The sequence below is a fragment of the Mustela putorius genome, unplaced genomic scaffold, assembly GCF_011764305.1.
Source record: "Mustela putorius furo isolate JIRA1106 unplaced genomic scaffold, ASM1176430v1.1 tig00000594_pilon_pilon_pilon, whole genome shotgun sequence".
NCBI lineage: Eukaryota > Metazoa > Chordata > Mammalia > Carnivora > Mustelidae > Mustela > Mustela putorius.
Genome location: NW_025421427.1, coordinates 758,495 through 776,579, shown reverse-complemented (window position 1 = coordinate 776,579; position 18,085 = coordinate 758,495). Strand labels below are relative to the sequence as shown.

Below are 18,085 nucleotides of genomic sequence, written 5' to 3'. Positions count from 1 at the left end.
TGTCCAGATCTCTTGTCCAAGTTTATTTTATTGTCGTTTTAAAAGGTCTTTTTATAGCAAAGAGCAGTCCTTTATCAGATATGTTCTTTGCACATATTTTCTCACAGTCTGTGGCTTCTCTTATTCTTTTGACAGTGTCTTTTTGAAGAAGTTTTTAATTTTAATGAAGCCCAACTTACCAATTTTTTTCTTCATGACGTATGCCTTTGGTGTTGCATCTAAAAAGTGTTATCCCTGTGCTCAAGGGATAACTTATGCATTTTTCCCTTTGTTATCTTTTAGTAATATTATAGTTTTGCAGTTTACATTTAGGTGTATGATAATTTTGAGTTAACTGTTGTGATTCATTTTTTTGGTATGTAGATATTCAGTTCAACCACCATTTGTTAAAAATACTGTTGATTGATTTTTGACATAGGCAACAAGGTAATTCTATAGAGAAAAGATAAGCTTTCAGTAACTGATGTTGGTACAACTGGATATTCATATATAAAACAAAAAAATCTTTGACCCTACGTCAATATCACATAAAATAATTCAAATTTGACCAGAGGCCTAAATGTCTTCTTCCAGAAGAAAATCTCTGTGACCTTTGTTTAGGCAAAAAATTCTTAGAACACCAAAGAACACAAAAAATACAATGTATAAAAGAAAAAGAAATGATAAATTGGGCTTCATCAAAATTTTAATGTTTGCTTTTCAAAAGATACTGCTAAGAAAATGAAAAAAAGAAAAAGAAACACAGACTGGGAGAAAATATTTGCAGGACAAACACCTGATAGACAAGACTTATATCCAGAATATGTAAAGCATTCCTAGAACTCAGTAAGGAGGCAAACAATTCAATTTTTTTTTAAAAAAAAGATGGATTTCAACAGACATGTCACCAAAGAAGATCTACAGATGACAACTACCTGGAAAGGTAAACATCGTTAGTCGAGGGAAATGTGAATAAAAACCACACGAGATGCCTCTACACTCATTGTAGGAGGCAAAATTCTAAGACGGCCCCAAGATTTCACCCACCTCTCAAAATATCTGAATAATCCCTGCCCCATAAACGTGGGTAGGACATGTGAATGTGTTTTGTTAGTTACAATATGAATAGCTAATATTTAAAAGACTGTTCCAAGTATTGTCCAAGATGTAGAAAAACAAGCTCTCGTCCTTTGCTATAAGACTGTAAAATGGTACGGCCCACACTGGGTCATAGTTGGTAGTTTCCTTGAAAGATAAATATACACCTACCATAGGACCCGGCAGTCCCATTCTTGTACATTTACTGAAAATAAAACACATGCTACTAAAGATTTATACCCAAAATACATACAGCCGTGTAATAATTTGTGAAGACTGGCATCACAACGTACCACAGACTGGGAGACTTAAACAGAAATTCATCTCCTCCCAGTTCTGGAGGCTGGAAGTCCAAGATCAGGGTGTCAGCGGGACTGATTTCTTCTGAGACCTCTGCTTGGCTTGAAGAAAGGAGCCTTCTTGTTTCATGTGTACATGGTCATTCCTCTGTACACTCCTGCCCCTAGTGTCTCTGTATCCTAATCTCTTCCTACAAAGAAACCAGTCAGATTGGGTTGGGGCGCCCTACCAGCCTCATTTGAATGTAGTAACTTCTTTCAAGGCCCTGTCTCCAAATACAGTCTCATTCTCAGGTACTGGAATTTAGGGCCTTAATATATGAATGGGGGGGGGCAACATAATTCAATCCATAACTAGCAGTTTTATTAATAATAATAAAAACTAAAAAATTTCATCGGCTGTGGAATGAAAAAACAAATTGTAGCAGCACAGCCCTACAGTGGAGTGGACGATAAGGACTGAATTGCGGATACACACATGACAATGCAGCCTGTACGAGTCTGTCCTAGAACCATCTGGCAAAGGCAGAAGTGCCGTGACCGAAAGCAGGTCAGTGCTTCTGAAGGCTCAGGCTGGCTTTCTGGAGAGATGGAAAGGTTCGTGAGTGTTGTGGTTAGAAGATTGCATATAATTTTCAAGACCCATCAAACTCCTTAGAAAGGAAGGAATTTTGCTGTGTTTAAATTACATTTCCAGAGAGGTCATTCAAAGCAAAACAAAACTAAGCCACACAAAAACTTCAACATCAGTTTGATGTCTTTCTGAGCAGGCCATGTCTTGCTGCGCACTCCCTCCTTGTCAGATTCCCAGTTAACTTGTTTTCTTTCCTTTTGCTCATGGTACTTATTCTCAACATATTATATACCATTACACAAATTTGTTTTTACCACATTTTAAAATTTCCAGCACTTTCAAGCTGGTATAATAGTGTATTATATCTAACAGTTGTAGTTCTCCAAAATGCCACCGATGGAAATGGGGTGTCCCTTCTGGAAGTTTGAGAGCTAATGAGTAATCCACCACACCCCTCTGTACTCTTACCCTGACAAAATTACTTACGATCTGAGCTGTAGAGGATCTACAAGTCATTGTCCCAGAACGGAGCGGAACCCGCCAGCCAAACCATGATTTATATGACACAGAAGTAAGAGTTTCTGGTTATGAGCTGCCATGATCGGCAGGAGAAGGGGCAATGCTCATTGCTACACTGTAAGGTACCCTATTCAGGTAGATACACACAGGAAATTTGAAAGTCTGAATTCACTAAGAAGGCTTATTCCTCTCTGAGGAAAATACCAACCAAAAATGTATGAACTTCTGTGCCAAGATATATGCTAAGAGTATTGAGATTTATTATTTTTTTACAATTGTCCATGTTTTATCAGTGAGTGAAGAAAAAGCCCGTTCAATTTTTGCCAAGAGCCTACCTGTTAGCCTAGTGTCATTTTATACTACATTAAGAGATGTTTTTTTTTTTTTTTTCAGTCACTCAAAGGAATGGGTTCTAGGAAAGTTTTCTGACATAATTGCTAATAAAAGGCTGAGGTTCTTTGTGGAATTCCTAAGTGTTGAGCTAAAAGTAGAATCAATTTATTGGAGTGAATACAAATCTTGGATTGGAATTTGAACATACCACGGCAATTTTTCAAGATGGGAAACTGCAGAGTTCCGGCAGAAAGGACTTCATTTAAATGCTTGGACAGAGGCATTTCCCTGGCTCTGTCACCCGCCAGGTCAGCCACAGTGACCGCCCTTGCCCTCCTCTCGGAATTCAGACGGCTTTCCTTTTTCCTTGGTAGCTTCTCCTAGCCGCTGAGTGGGGACACGTGTCCCAGAGACAGACGGGATTATAGCAGGAGTCTTCAAACCCTCCCAGTTCCTCGCTGCTCCTGAAAACTACCATTCAAGATCCTTTTAAAATGCTGAGTGGTACCGCAAACTATGCGTCCACAGACTGAGCATGCTGTTCTCTGAGAAGTGACATGACTGGGTCACGTGCGTGTGCCGTGTTTCTTTCGTGGCTGAAAGCTGCAGGCAACCGGGCCGCTGCCGAGTTCCCCACCTTTAGTCCTGACGGCTGGGCGCGGACGCGCTCGACCTTGTTTTCTGCGGCCGCGTCCCAGCCCGGGGACCTCCCCAGTATGTGAATTGTCCCCCACTCCTGGCGTGTGCAGAGGGGCAGAGGTGATGGCCTGGTCCTGTCCACATCTCAGATCTGTGCGGAAAGGTCAGGGATGTGGATTTGGGGTAGAAGGTGCCAACAGGGTGGCTGTATGTGGGCGACGGGTCCGGTGAAGTTCCTGATGCTATTGCCCACCTTTGGGTGGGTCTGAAATTTTTCCAATAAAAGGCCTCTTCAGGAATCACCAGGGCGACCGGGGATCCCCGCGGCCACGAGGACACAACTCCCCGGGGGCGGGGTCTGGAGTCCTGGGGGCGGGGCGCGCCCGGCTGCAACGCGCGTGCGTCGGCCTTCCGGCGCGGGGTGCGGCGCGGGAGTCCGGGCGCGGGTTCCGAGAGGTCCGTGCGGGACCCGCGGAGCTGGAGAACCCGGGCGGCCGTGTGCACGGCTGCGCTTCACGCGGGAAAAGGTGGACGAAGCCCGCTGGGAAGGTCCACCGCAGAGCCGGCGGCCCTTCCCTACAACCGCCACCGTGGGCGCCCGCTCCGCAAATAAGAGCTCAGCGCGTCCTCGTGTCCCCAGAAAGTGCCCCTTGTCCTCCCGAAGGATCTAAATTTTACGGTGGCTTTGTTGGAGGAGCCTGGGACTTCCAAAAGTCTCGTCCTTCGAGCCGGATTCGAACCAGCGACCTAAGGATACCCAACTGTCAACACCTACAGTCCTCCGCTCTACCAACTGAGCTATCGAAGGACTCACGGGAAAGGCTATTACAGGATTCCTAAAATAATGCCCGTCCGGATGGTTTCTGTGTTGGTAATGTTCATATTCACTTGTAGAGAAAAAGTACAACCTTAAGCTGTCTGCTTAGACACCGAATGTATTTGATATGGTGATCTGGTTAAGCTGGCCTGTGGGTTTATAAATTCATTGAGTTGTACATCTAAGACGTTAGGATATTACTTGTCTGTTTCAAGAAAAAACCCAAAGCGTATCCCATATCCTTCTACCCTAGGAATAATATAGCTGAAAGTCATGCCTTGAATTACACCCGATTTCCTTCCCTCCTCTCTGGTTACTTCCTCCTTCTCTAAAAAGTGTCAAAAATTGCTCAATAAATGTTATAGTTGCCCTAAATGCAGACAACTAAGTTGGATCTTCTCTGAGTTGTGAACAGAGCAATGCCCCCCGCATTTGGGCACCCTGCAGTACTCCGTTCTGAAAGTCTAATGGGAAATCATACATGTTCATAACTATAATGATGAAAAGTATGTTCTGTGTGTGCCTGTGTGTATGTAAACTTTTAGTTGGATAATTGATTTGGGTGGTTCATATTATATTGCATAGCTATAATAGGGCGATTAAAATGAAACACATCCTTAAAATTCTTAAATGGAAATATAAATATTCCTTTTCCAAATCAAATCGCCCAACATCAAGTTTCAACAGAGACTGATCAGTTCCCTGTACCAACTGCAGAAACTAGACACAGAGGGAGAACATGCTACACTATCTGGAACAAAAAGGCCTTCCTCTAATGTATTTAAGGAAAAAATAAGTGAACTTATGTATAAAACATGTGTGCTTATTAAAATAAAATTTCTCCACAACTATATGATTGAAAACATTCCAAATTTTTCTTCAAATGGCCATCACCAATGACTCCTACGAGAAATGTTGAAAGCACATAGTTGTTCTGGAACTCAGTAATTAAATCCCTTTCCATGAGAAACTAAGAGCATAGCGCCTAGTAACTTTTCTTTCAATGTTCCTGACCTAATAGAGAATTCGCAGCTAGAGGAAAAGAATCCTAAGAAGTGGACAGTTTCTCTTGACATTATCGGGTGTCCTTCCCATGCCTTGAATACCAAGTGGAAAATAGCAAAGTTGCCGACAAGTGGTGAAATTTCGGGCTGGTGCTGGTTTCTTGGGCAACGCTTCAAGAAACAGGAAATTCCCAGAAGGGAAACACGAATGAGTAAGCCCACCTTCCATCCTTCTCCAGCCTTGCGTTCTTCTTCTAGCTTCCCTTCTGGCAAAGCCTAACGGGGGGACCAAGCAGAACATCAGTAATGTGGTTTACAGAGTCTCATCTCCTTCATATCACAGCAGGTTTAAAAAGGATTATTGTCTTAGTCTGCTCAGGCTGCTATGGCAAAGTACCAGAAATTAATTTTTCTCACAGTGCTGGAGGTTGGAAGTCACGACCAAGGTGATGGTCATTCGGTTCCTGGTGAGAGCCTTCTTCTTGTCTGGCAGATGCGCATGTCCTGGCTGTGTCTTCACACACACAGTGAGCTCTCTGGCGTCTCCCCCCTTATCAAGACACTAATCCCGTGATCTCAGGGCCCCACCCTTACAACCTTATTAACCGTAACTACTTCCCCATTTCAAATACAGACACATTGGGGGATAGAGCTGAAACACAGGAATTTGGAGGGAACACAATTCAGACCAGAGCAGAGAAGTTAGCATTGAGTCAATAGCCTAACAACTGGTAAAACTTCCATGTGAGTTTTATTTTATTTATTTTATTTTATTTATTTATTTATTTTTAAGCACAAACGCAGTCCCCCACTACCACAAATTATGCAGTCGAGTTTCCCACATTTGGGGAAATCGCAGGGGTCGGCACAACCGGATTGCAATGGATAAGCCTCACCCTGGGAAAACCACCTTAGTGATCATGGTATCTCCCCTGCCAGGTAAGCATGCCATGTGAATTTTAAAATAATAGTCTTGATTTTCATGTAGCCTCTGTGGAAACTGAGTGTTGTAAAATGTAATCCCCGATGGGAACCAGTACTCCCAGCTCAGGGTTGAAAGCTCCCAGACAAACCAGTCACTCCCAGTTCAGTCAGTCATGCCCAGTCCATGGATCTGAGCTATGGAATTGGGCTACATTCTGTCACTAAAATTCCACACCTACACCCACACCTACATGGAAAATGAACAGGGAGGAAAAAAATGAGTGAAGGCCAAGCTGACTTCTGTCGCACTGCAAATTCTGTCTCGGGAAAAGTAGGGGGAAAGCACCTAGATGATGGAGAGAATCCGGGTAAAGCTGTCCTTGCACCAAGTTTTGGAATGAATGGTGGTTTCTACACCCACTTGGAACACCTGAACTCTATTGTCTAAGTTGTGGGGAGGCAAGTAGGTGGAAGGTTTCTCCCCTCAGAAAGTTATTCACCCATTTTTATCAGCCCTGATTGCAATGAAAAGGCAAAAAAGAAGAGCAAATGTTAAGGGTGTTTTAAGAGTCTTGCAAAGGCCTGCTCTGCATAGAGACATAGACTCACTTTCTTAAATGAGATGTTTCTCCTGCATTTGCATTTTGATCACTTGCTTCAGTGTTATTGAGAGTAAAAAATAACACGAAATCAAAGAGAGGAAGTCTCTAAAGATGGGTTATCAGGCAAAGAAATAGTTGAAGGTGTGGACGTCGGTTGAAGGCCTTCAGAAGGATTTCCTGCATGGGATGGGCTCCTGGCTCCCAACCGGCACCTAGCACAGTCCCTGGTACCTGGTACCCAACAGGTCCAGAAGAAAAAGACACGACTACTGTCTTTTTGCAAAGACTCTGGATCTAAGCCTGCAGTCATAATTATCTTAGCATCCTAGTAATGTTTACCTTAGAAAAATAGAAAATAACTTGTACCCTTTTAACAAACTCGGGATTCCAAAAGCCAGAATGGAGAAATTAACCGGGACGCGCGCCCCCTCCTGGCCATGAGTCCACAGGCGGTGTGTTGTTGTCGTTGTTTTGTTGTTTTAAAGCCAGACAGCTGTTCTTAAGAAGTGTCTGTAGGGACTCTGGAGAATCTGCTTCTGGAGCCAGCAGAGTCAACTGGTGGGAAATTTAGGGGTGCAGAGATTGTCAGGAACCATTGCAAAGCTTGAGAAGCTTGGTTTTCCCTCCTGGATGCACCTGCCATCTCCTTCCAGTTCCGTTTCCTCGGAGCGGATTCCGGGTTGACTTCTTGCCCAGTGTCTAAGACGAGAGTTTCCGAGGCCTCCCTGGCCCGGACTCCGCCTGCCGTCTGAGATCTTGTACCGACGGGATCCGGATCCGTAGGACGACAGGTGGTAGGCGGCGGCGAGGGACGCAACAGTCTCTTGTCTGCGGCCCGGCGCCTCGTTCACGTGGTCAAGGCCGACTGCAAACAGCCGGCGCCGCGCCGCGAATGACCGCAGGGAGCGGAGTGAGTAAGAGAGGCGCGGCCGCGCGCCGGAGCGGGGAATTAGCTCAAATGGTAGAGCGCTCGCTTAGCATGCGAGAGGTAGCGGGATCGATGCCCGCATTCTCCAGTTTTATGCTCCCTGTGCGCCTGCTCTGAATACCGAGCCAATTGTATTACTAAATTTATTAATTACTAAAATGTAACACATTACAGCCGGGAGCAAGACTCATTTCCTAACAGGGACGGTGTTTCCTTCCAAAGCCACGCTCTCTCTCCATCCTTCGTCCCCACACAGTGCTGGGATAGGCGTGGCTGAGTTCTTTAGGATTTCTTACGTTTTTGCAGATTTGAATATCGGTCCCTGCCAGGTGGATTTTCAAATCTACACTTCAGTTATTCATGCATTAATATTACATTTTTATTCTCGGGATCTATTTCTCACATATCCGACCTACTGAGGGCAACCTCAAGTTCTTCAAACTGGAACGAATGATTCCCATTTCTTAATGATGGTGAAGTCATATGATGTGTAGGTATGTTTGAGACTTATTTTTTATACATGCCCTCTTCCTCCTCTGGGGCCGTCTGGCCGCGTCTTCGGAGGTGCGGGTGGTAATGCTGATTTCGATCCTGGACTATAGCAGAATGTCGCCCAATTATGGGAGGATGGAGAACCTCTGTGGTGCCTTAGGGAGAAGCTCAGCCCAGGGCTATCTGGTAAACTTTGCATTTCTTTTCTTTGAAAAGAAAAACGGACCATTTTCCTTCTTTATTCTTTTGTCCCAGGTCGCTTTCAAGGAGCGAGAAGTTAATCAGGAGCTACCAGTTTAGACCAACGTTCGTAGGGGTAAGTTTCCAGTTCGTTTTAGGGAGTAGGTCTCAAGCCACTACCCGCCTGGGCGTCTGTGTTCTGACATACACCAGAGTCTGCGAATCGGTAAAGAATGAAAGCCCGGAAGCATAGGAAGGAAAATACAAAAAATTGCCAGGGACAAAACTCTCACACAACTCTTTTTACTTTGATCTATTATCTTTGTAGTTGAGGACTCTTCCACGGGTGTTTGGTATCACATTTTTGAGATAGGGCAGAAGTGGGAGTAATATATCTTAATGAGATTGGCCCCAAATTAGCAAATGCTTTCTTTGTTAAGAGAAATCTCTATCTTTTGAGCTAGTTCCCCAAATGGGTAGAAAATTCTACCCATCCCCCCCTCTGTCATTGTTAATTCTAGAATTTTTGTTTCTCTTGTACCAGTGGTTCTCAAACCTTGCGGCCCAGTAAATGTCACCCGGAAGGTTTTCAAACTACCAGTACCTAGGTCCCACCTTCAAACTGGCCCAAGCAAAGGCGCTTTGTAAAATCTGCCCAGGCGATTCTATATCCACCAACGTTTCTCAGCCAAGATTGAAAGCCACTGTTACAGAATTAAACCGATAAGGAGGAGCAGTGCCCCTGAATTTCAACCCGCCCCGAGGCTAACGGACTGCCAGCGGTTCCGCATCCTTCACCGGCAAAAACCTTTCCAGAGACCCGGGACTCTAAGCCCACCAGGGGGCGCGCGTGTCCCACCAATTACCCGCAGGTCGTATCCTTCCTACGCAGGCAGCGTCTTTCCTCCCGGGGGTTGCGGATCCCGGGTGCGGGTGCGGGTGCGGAGACGCGTCTACACACCCCTTGCCCAGTGGGGCCGCCTCTGCTCCGCCTCGTCTGAGCTCGGTATATCTCGGCGGCCCCTAGCTGTATTGTATGTAAAGTATGGGGTGGACGTCTGATCGCGCGTATTAGTCATTGTTACAGAAATTAATAATTTTAAAAATTGGGTTCGCCGTACATTGGGAACAGCCTTAGTAGATGCACATCGAGGATATATGTAGCTGAGATACGCCTTGTAAGGGGAGGGGGGTTAAAAAAAAAGATGCAAAACACGAACTCCTTCGAGCCGGATTCGAACCAGCGACCTAAGGATGCCCGAGAAGCTTCCACTACAGTCCTCCGCTCTACCAACTGAGCTATCGAAGGAATCACACTGTTCGCCTCACTCGCAGAGGATGCCATCTCTGCGCAAGGTTGTGAGCGCGTCGGTGCTAGTTGATGATTCACCGGTATTGTTCCCGGGTCTGCCCTAACCGCGCCCACTTTTCTTTTTTTTTCTTTCCTTTTTTTTTTTTTAAAATAATCCAGCACCCCGTCGGAACTGACACTCAAAGATCCACAGCCCTGGAGAAGAAAAACGGGAGCATCCACTGGTTTTCGAAAAGTAAAAAAAAAAAAAAAAAAAAAAAAAAAAAAAAGGAGACACAGGAACTGATAAGAATTTAGCAATGGGCATTTTTTATTATGAGAAATGAATTTACCCAATTTAACTCAACTTATAAATAGGATTTTAAGTACATCAATCTGCAATTCTAACAGGATAATTAACAGAATGAGGAGGAGGAAGAAAGAAGTATAGGATTAAACTTTCCAAAACCATCTTTAAATGTTCTTTAATTGACATTAATCTTTGTAGATAAACCAACCCATTACACTAAATCTAAACTCGGCAAAACATATCCACAGGGAGCTAAAACAATGTTTTTAAATTCTGTATCTTAACACAAGGTAGAAAGTAATGCCATTCAAATACTAGTAATTTTGCAAAATGTGAGGTTTTAGTCTAGTTTTCTAGTTCAGACGGGACTGTCTGTTACTCTCTTTGTTAATGAAATCGATCCGAAGTGGCATCCGACATCAGGAATAATACGATCCTCCTTGTGTAGGCCGGACATTGAGACCATCTGTGGCAAAAAGAAAGATTTCTCTTTTCTGAAGAATTGAAAACAAGTTGTTCCTCACTTAATTTGGCCATTAACCTCCTCAAGTGTTTATGAAAAACATATGTTTGAAGAGGGGTCGGTCTGAATGAATTAAATATAAAATCTTATCTCCTCTCCAAGCCCGACTGACTGAGTCATTTTGTATATGCAGCATTCCCCATTTTGTCAAAGTACACCTTTCAGAAAGTTATATGCGTGACACTTACACAAATGTAAAAGAAAAAAAAGTCCTTGATTTTGTTCCGGTCCACATTAGAGAAGATTCAGAGATTAAAAAGACAGAACTTAAGGGAGCCTGAGGGAGAGGAAGAGGGGAAGGTACAACAGTAGATTTGAGGGATTTTGGCATGTGTGTGTCTGTATAACCCGCATTCTTGCACGTGAATTCTGGTATATATATACCAGATACACATATACCAAATATATCTACCAGACAAAATTATATAATTTGTGTATAATTAATTATATTTATGTTGTTATATATAATTCTTTTCTATATATTTTCAAAATAAAATACAACTCAGTGTAAAAACGGGAAGAAGCAGGAAAGCGCTGGTGTCCCTTTTTCTCCTTCCTAAGTATTCTTGCGCGCGGGCTGGGGAGGAACTGGGGTCCCACGTCCCGCGCGGGATCAGAGCGCAGCAGGCTGTGCGGGCCGCCGCGGCCGCAGGTGCGCGTGCGCGCGCCGCACTCCCGGGCTCCCCAGAGAGCCGCGGGAGTCTGGAGACGGAGGTGGGACGGCTCGCAAGCTCCCCCAGAAAACGGAAGCACGCGGGAGCGCCCCTCGGCCGGAGGGGGTCTGCGTGTGGACGCGCCCCGACGGCCATGTTGGGGTCCCCCCGGAGGCACTCTCCTGCTCTTGCACTTCTCTCCGCTTCTTCACCGCCCCTTGCGGCCGGCTCGCTCCGCGTGGGACTGCGGACAGCCTTTGCAGCCGGGGGGTGGGAGTAGACGCGGGCCGGATGGGGGCGGGGGGCGGGGTCCCTCTGCTGGGGGGCGGGCCCGAGCGGTGGGCGGGGTCACGTGGTGGGCGGGGCGCACGTTGGCCGCACGAGACCCGACGTCCGGCCCGTGGGCCGCGCTGCTGAGCTCCGTGGGCTCGGCGCTTAGACCCGACGGCTGAGCGGAGCCCGCCGCGTTGTCGGCCAGGTAAATGCCCCTTCGTTTTAAGTGGGGCGGCCGCTACCGCGCCACAGGGCGCTCCTTCCGTTGTCCCTGCGGTGAGGCTCCTGGCGCGCCTGCGGGCCCGAGATCCAGCGAGTAGGAACCCGGAGCCTACCGCCGCGGGCCGGGCTGCGCGGTGAGGAGTCCGCTGGGGCGCGAGCCGGCTGGGCAGGTGCGCAGTGCGGGGGAGTGCGCGGCGCCTCGCGGTGACCTGTGCCCTGGCGGCTGCTGTGCTGTGATACTTCCAAAAATACATGTATTGACCTTTCCTGCTGGCAGGGCCGGTTTAACACAATTTAAAAGTAAAGAACGAATTTCGCTGGTAGAAATTACAGCAACATGTAATGGAGAGAACAAGGGCTTTGGAGCCATTGAGGCAACTTTTTTTTTTTTTTTTTAAGTATAATTAGCAGTGTAGTGTTACTTTCAGGGGTACAACATGATTCAACATTACTCATTGCTCAGGATGACAAGTGCGACCGTCTGTCGTCAGACAGTATTAGCGCAGTATTTCTACATTCCCTATGCTGTACTTTTCATCTCCCTGATTTACTTTTATAACTGGAAGTTTGTGCCTCTTCCCTGTATGTTTCACTCATTCCCTTTCCGACGTCCCCCTGGCAACCCCTGGCTTGTTCTCTGTATTCAAGTCTGCTTTTTAAATTTGTTTTGTTTTTAGATTCCACATATAAGTGAAATCATGTGGTATTTGTCTTTCTCTCACTTATTTCTCTTAAAATTATACTCTCCACGTCCATTCATGCTGTCATTAACTACAAGATCTTTTTTTTTTTTTTAAAGACTTTACTTATTATTTGAGAGAGAGAGAGAGATTGAGAGGAAAGAGGGGCAGAGGTAGAAGCAGACTCCCAGCAGGGAGCCCGACGCAGACACAGGACTCCATCCCAGGACCCAGGGATAATGACCTCAACCAAAGGCAGCCACCTAACCAACTGAGCTACCCAGGCGCCCTCATTCTTTTTTATGACTTTGTAATATTCCATTATATGTGTACCTATATATTACATTTTCTTTATCCAATCATCTGTTGATGGACTGGGTTGCTTCCATATATTGGCTATTGTAAATAATCCCGCTGTAAATGTAGGGGTGGATATATCTTTTCAGATTAGTGTTTTCATTTTCTTTCGATTAATACCCAGCAGTGAAATTATCAGTTCAGGGGTGCCTGGGTGGCTCAGTGGGTTAAAGCCTCTGCCTTTGGCTTAGGTCATGGTCCCAGGGTCCTGGGGTCGAGCCCTGTATGGGGCTCTTAGCTCGGCAGGGAGCTTGCTTCCCCCCTCTCTGTCTCTGCCTGCCTCTCTGCCTACTTGTGATCTCTATCAAATAAATAAATAAAATCTTTAAAAAAAAAGAAATTACCTGTTCATATAGTATTTCTATTTTTAACTTTTTGAGGAACCTCCATATTGTTTTCCACAGTGGTTGTACCACCAGTTTGCATTCCCACCAACAATGCATGAAGGTTCCTTTTTCTCCACATCCTCACCAACACTTGGTATTTCTTGTCTTCTTTATTGTAGCCATTCTGACAGGTGTGAGGTGATATCTCATTGTGCTTTTGATTTGTATTTCCCTGGTAAGTGATGTTGAGCATCTTTTCATGTGTCTGTCGGCCATTTGTAAGTCTTCTTTGAGAAAATGTCGATTTGAATCTTTTTTTTTTAAAGATTTTATTTCTTTTTTTGACAGAGAGATCACAAGTTGGCAGAGAGGCGGGGGGGTGGGGTGGGGGGGGGGATGCAGGCTCCCTACTGAGTAAAGAGGTGGGGCTCAATCCCAGGACCCTGGGATCATGATGTGAGCCGAAGGCAGAGGCTTAACCCACTGAGCCACCCAGGCACCCCTCCTCTATTTTTAATCAGATTATTTGCTTTTTGGGTGTTGTGTACGTTTTTCATGTATTTTGGTTACTAACCCCTTATCAGATACGTCATTTGTAAATATCTTCGCCCATTCAGTAGGCTGCCTTTTCATTTTGTTGATGGTTTCCTTCACTGTGCAAAAGCTTTTTGATTTAGTGTGTTCCCAGTTGTTTATTTTTGCTTCTGTTCCCCTAGCCTCAGGAGATATATCTAGAAAAATGCTGCTCAGTCCTATGTCAGAGAAATGACTATGTATTTTCTTCTAGGGGTTTTATGGTTTCCTTTCTCACATTCAGATGTTTAATCCATTTTGAGTTTATTTCTGTGTATGGTCTAAGAAGGTGGTCCAGTTTCATTCTTTTCCTCGCTGCCCAGCTCTCCCAGCACCATTTACTGAAGAGACTTTTTCCCCATGGTATATTCTTGCCTCTTTTGTCATGGATTAATTGACCATATATATGTGGGTTTATTTCTGGGTTCTCTATTCCGTTCCATTGATCTGTGTGTCTGTTTTTGTGCCAGTATCATACTGTTTTGATTACTACAGCTTTGAAGTAATCTTAAAGTACATGTTATTATATGTGAGATATACACACACACACATAAAATATGCACTAAAATTAGCATAGAACCACATGGTCCTATACAAATTTTAGTGTATTTTGTTCTAGTTCTGTGAAAAATGCTGTTGGTGTTTGATAGGGATTGCATTAAATTTGTAGATTACTTTGGGTAGTGTAGGCATTTTTAGCCTATTAGGGACACCTGGGTGGCTCAGTCAGTTAAGCGTCTGCCTTCCGCTCAGGTCCTGATCAAGTACCTCGGGCTCCTTGCTCAGCGGGGAGCCTGCTTCTCCCTCTGCCTCTGCCTGCCACTCTGCCTGTTTGTGTGCGCTCTCTCTCTGGCAAATAAATAAAATCTTTAAAAAATATATTAATTCTTCCAGTCCGTGAGCGTGGATTATCTTTCCATGTGATTGTGTCATCTTCAGTTTGTTTCATCAGAGTTTAACAGAGTACAGGTCTTTCACCTCTTCGGTTAAGTTTCTTCCTAGGTATTTTATTCTTTTTAGTGCAATTGTAAGTGGATTATTTTCTTAATTTCTCTTTCTGCTACTTCATTATTAGTGTTTAGAATACTTAGGCCACTTTGAATCCTGTCTCTTCCTGGCTGTGTGTCCCCCTCAAACCTCTTTGTGCCCTTGCAAAATGGGGATCAGATAATACAGATAATACATATCCTTAGGGGTTTTACTGTGAGTCTGAAATGAAACAGCATTTGTAAAGCAAAGTGTATGGGGTGCACTGCAGTCCCCCCCCCCCCGGCTCAAGCAGGGGAACCCTCACAGGGGCTTTGACAGGTTTTCATCCAGTCCCACCTCTGGGTAATTCAGAGTGGAAAAGTTCAAGAATGTATCATATGAAGCATAAGGGTAACCGTTTACTCCTTAAAACAACAGGTTGCAAGCAAAAATACAGGTACATGGAATTTAGACTACATTAATGACCAGATTTGAGTGAGATTAATTAAGGAAACCCTCCTAGATGGAATGAAATTCTCTAGACAGGAATTTTGAAGAGGTGATTGATAAAAACCACTTTTGACAAAAGTAGAGACATTTTTCATTGATTCCAAGATCATGTGTGTGTGTAAGCAGGGTCTTAAAGCTACTTTTTAAATTTTTTTTACATTGGGCTCTGTCATAATTGAATGAGAAGTCAGCTGCTAGAGTTTTGAGACTCAATTAATGAAAAGCAGCAGTATATACACAACAGTGACCTTCATATTTACAAACATGCATCAGGCACTGACTGTCCAGCTACTATGTGGGCTAGGAACACAAGGCAGTAAATAGGACAGTCTCTGTTGCCAGGAGCTGTCAGAATTTAAGAGCTCAAAGAATAAGTTTGAGTAGGTCATGGAGTTAATGGTTGTAGCTTTGAAGGCTTAACTCAGGATGTGTGGTAATTAACTTAATGCAACCTCTGTGGTTGGACCATATTTAATAAAAGTGTATTCTACTAATGTAAACATTTGTTTTTCAGAAAAAGTCCTGGAATTCCTTGAACTCTTGACTCCAGAGAGTCGAGACTCCACTTGATGATGCGTATGTGCTGAAACACAAGTCGTGAAGATGACTGGCCAAGGCCAGAGTAAACCGATCTTTGTCCACATGAGCCCTGCCTTAAGGTAGGTCACTTGGCCTCTGGTACACTGTATACAACTATGGTACATAGTTGGTTGCAAATGTCTCACATGAAGACTGTCATGAGATGGTTAAAATATCAACAGACATACGTATTTCCAGGAGTTTCTCAAAGTAAAATTTTACATTTTTTCCACTGAGTTTTTTGGTTTTTTAATTGATTTTAGAATTTCTCCTTCCTCCCTGATTTCCGGAAGGGTCCTGGGATGGAGCCCCGCATCGGGCTTTCTGCTCCGCGGGGAGCCTGCTTCCTCCTCTCTCTCTGCCTGCCTCTCTGCCTACTTGTGATCTCTCTGTGTCAAATAAATAAATAAATAAAAATCTTTAAAAAAAAAATAAATAAAAGTTGGCTCCTGAGCACAGAGCATGGTGCCTTCAGTGCGGCAAGGGCTTTATAAGTGGTCATTGTTGTTATTAGTGCTTTATAAGGAAGTTTTGGTGAGTAAAATAATGGTCATAGGTAGCTCTTGTGACACTGTATGAGGTAGGAGTTAATATTCTCAAAGAGGTAACTTCTTGTCCAAGAGTTTATTGCTAAGAAACTGTGACTGTGTTTCTTAGCAGTAAACCTGACACCAGATGACCCGTGTGATACCGTCACCTGTTGGTGTGAAACAGCAACTACAGGTATCAGGAGAATCAGGGCGTCTGGCTGAAGTACAACATAGAGAACTGGTGGTAGAGGACTTTGAGTTGAAAGGTAAATGAAAGCTGAATGTGAAAACTCATTATCTGATTGTCCCCAGTCCTCTTATATTCATACAGTGCCCTCCCCCTCCAGTAATGCAGGGACTTCTCCCTCAAGAAGCCTTATTACAACATAGCTCCACTCAGGCCTGTCCGGCTTATTAGGTCCTGCCTTGCAGGGCAGCCCTCACCACGCCTACGGAATCATTAGCCAAGATCTGTGGAAGGTGTCTCCTACCTGGATTGGGGAGGTGGAGAGAGGTATTCCCCCCCTTTTTTAATTTATTAGAGATCACAATTAGGCAGAGTCAGGCAGGGAGAGGTGGGGAGAGCGGGCTCCCTGCGGGACAGGGAGCCCGATGTGGGACTTGATCCCAGGATCCTGAGACCATGACCTGAGCCTGGGAGGTAGCCCTTTTCTGACCTCCTTTTAGCATCTGTTTTCCCTTTCTGAAGCCTACTTTGAGTCTCTTGTTTTCCGCACTGAACGCTGATATGTTTCAAATGAGAACACATGTTCCTAGAAGGGGGCCTATGGAGGAACCTTCCCAGACATAGCTAACTTTTTCTGGATACTGTTTCTTCCACTAAGATCCTAGGATTATTCATAGAAGCATTACGCAAAGGGGGCAGTGCCTTATCCTTAATGAGACTCGAAAGAGTGTGACGAGCTAGAAAGAAAGCATGTTAATTTAATCTTTACACCACACCTGGAACTAATTGCTTTCCTTGTTCTTTGTTACAGGACAGCTGAGGCCCCTTTCCCAGAGGCGCTACCGTGGAATCTGGTCATGCATGCAGCAGTTCTCTGAGCTATAGTCTCTGAAAGTAGCTGAGGTCATTCGTTACATCGCTTCTGGAACTACTACTATCTTTTGTTTCTGGAATGCCTGGAGGGTCATCCTCTGGGGCGCTGGTACAGATAACCGCTCTTGATTTAGATGCTTCCTTTCTCCTTGGCCTACGGCTGGGCCTCTCACAGGTCTCCTAGTCTGCCCCGGAAACAGGAGGAAGGCCTTGCCTTCCTTTACCCTCCACTCCGCGCACCGGCCCGCCGAGCCGGCCTCCGAAGCCCACTGGGCCGCACGGGTTGTGTTGGCCTCCTTCCCTGGACAGGCCGGACCAGAACCTTGTGTTCACAACACTGTGCTTCTGCGCCCCCCCACCCACCGTTCCTTTTTTCCAGAGACCGACCTCCCAAGTTCAGATTCCTCTCCGGACTTCCACAGCTGGGTCGGCAGCCCCTCACATTACTAAGGTCTGGCTTTTTTTATTCATCCCTGACTCAGTCCAGTACCGTTCAAGCTTTAGTCACGAACAGAGTCTGTGCGTTCTACTTCCAGATTAACTGTCCTGAGAAAAAGCCACTGTAAGATGACTTTTTAAATTCAGTAGTATTTATAATACAGCGTTATATGTATTAAAGATCGTGTTGAGCGAACTAAAGTTGAAATCATTCATTCAAAAAATATCTGAGTACTTACTATGTGCTAGAGAACTTTCTGAGTTCCAAATGTCACCTTGTGTTTTGAATGGGTTTTTTTGGTCCCCTTCTTATGGACTGAATTGTGCCCCCATATTCGTATGTTAAAGCTTTATTGACGTATACACTGAACCCCCAGTGTGGCTGTATTCAGAATAAGGAAGT

General features: G+C 44.8%; 1 long non-coding RNA gene and 4 other non-coding genes across 5 annotated transcripts; 2 read left to right on the top strand and 3 right to left on the bottom strand.

Moving 5' to 3' along the window:
• Nucleotides 1-4,160: 4,160 nt before the first annotated feature.
• TRNAY-GUA lies at nt 4,161-4,249 on the bottom strand. Its single transcript is given in 2 exon segments — nt 4,161-4,196; nt 4,213-4,249. It is a non-coding gene; the product is annotated as a tRNA-Tyr (tRNA).
• A 1,801-nt stretch (nt 4,250-6,050) lies between these two features.
• LOC123392675 lies at nt 6,051-6,209 on the bottom strand. Its single transcript, XR_006607406.1, has one exon. It is a non-coding gene; the product is annotated as a U1 spliceosomal RNA (small nuclear RNA).
• Nucleotides 6,210-7,731: 1,522 nt separating this feature from the next.
• TRNAA-AGC lies at nt 7,732-7,804 on the top strand. Its single transcript has one exon. It is a non-coding gene; the product is annotated as a tRNA-Ala (tRNA).
• A 1,804-nt stretch (nt 7,805-9,608) lies between these two features.
• Nucleotides 9,609-9,697, bottom strand: TRNAY-GUA. The gene is given in 2 exon segments: nt 9,609-9,644; nt 9,661-9,697. It is a non-coding gene; the product is annotated as a tRNA-Tyr (tRNA).
• Nucleotides 9,698-11,526: 1,829 nt separating this feature from the next.
• LOC101694217 lies at nt 11,527-17,878 on the top strand. Its single transcript, XR_001177284.2, has 3 exons — nt 11,527-11,643; nt 15,590-15,734; nt 17,183-17,878. It is a non-coding gene; the product is annotated as an uncharacterized LOC101694217 (long non-coding RNA).
• Nucleotides 17,879-18,085: the final 207 nt, after the last annotated feature.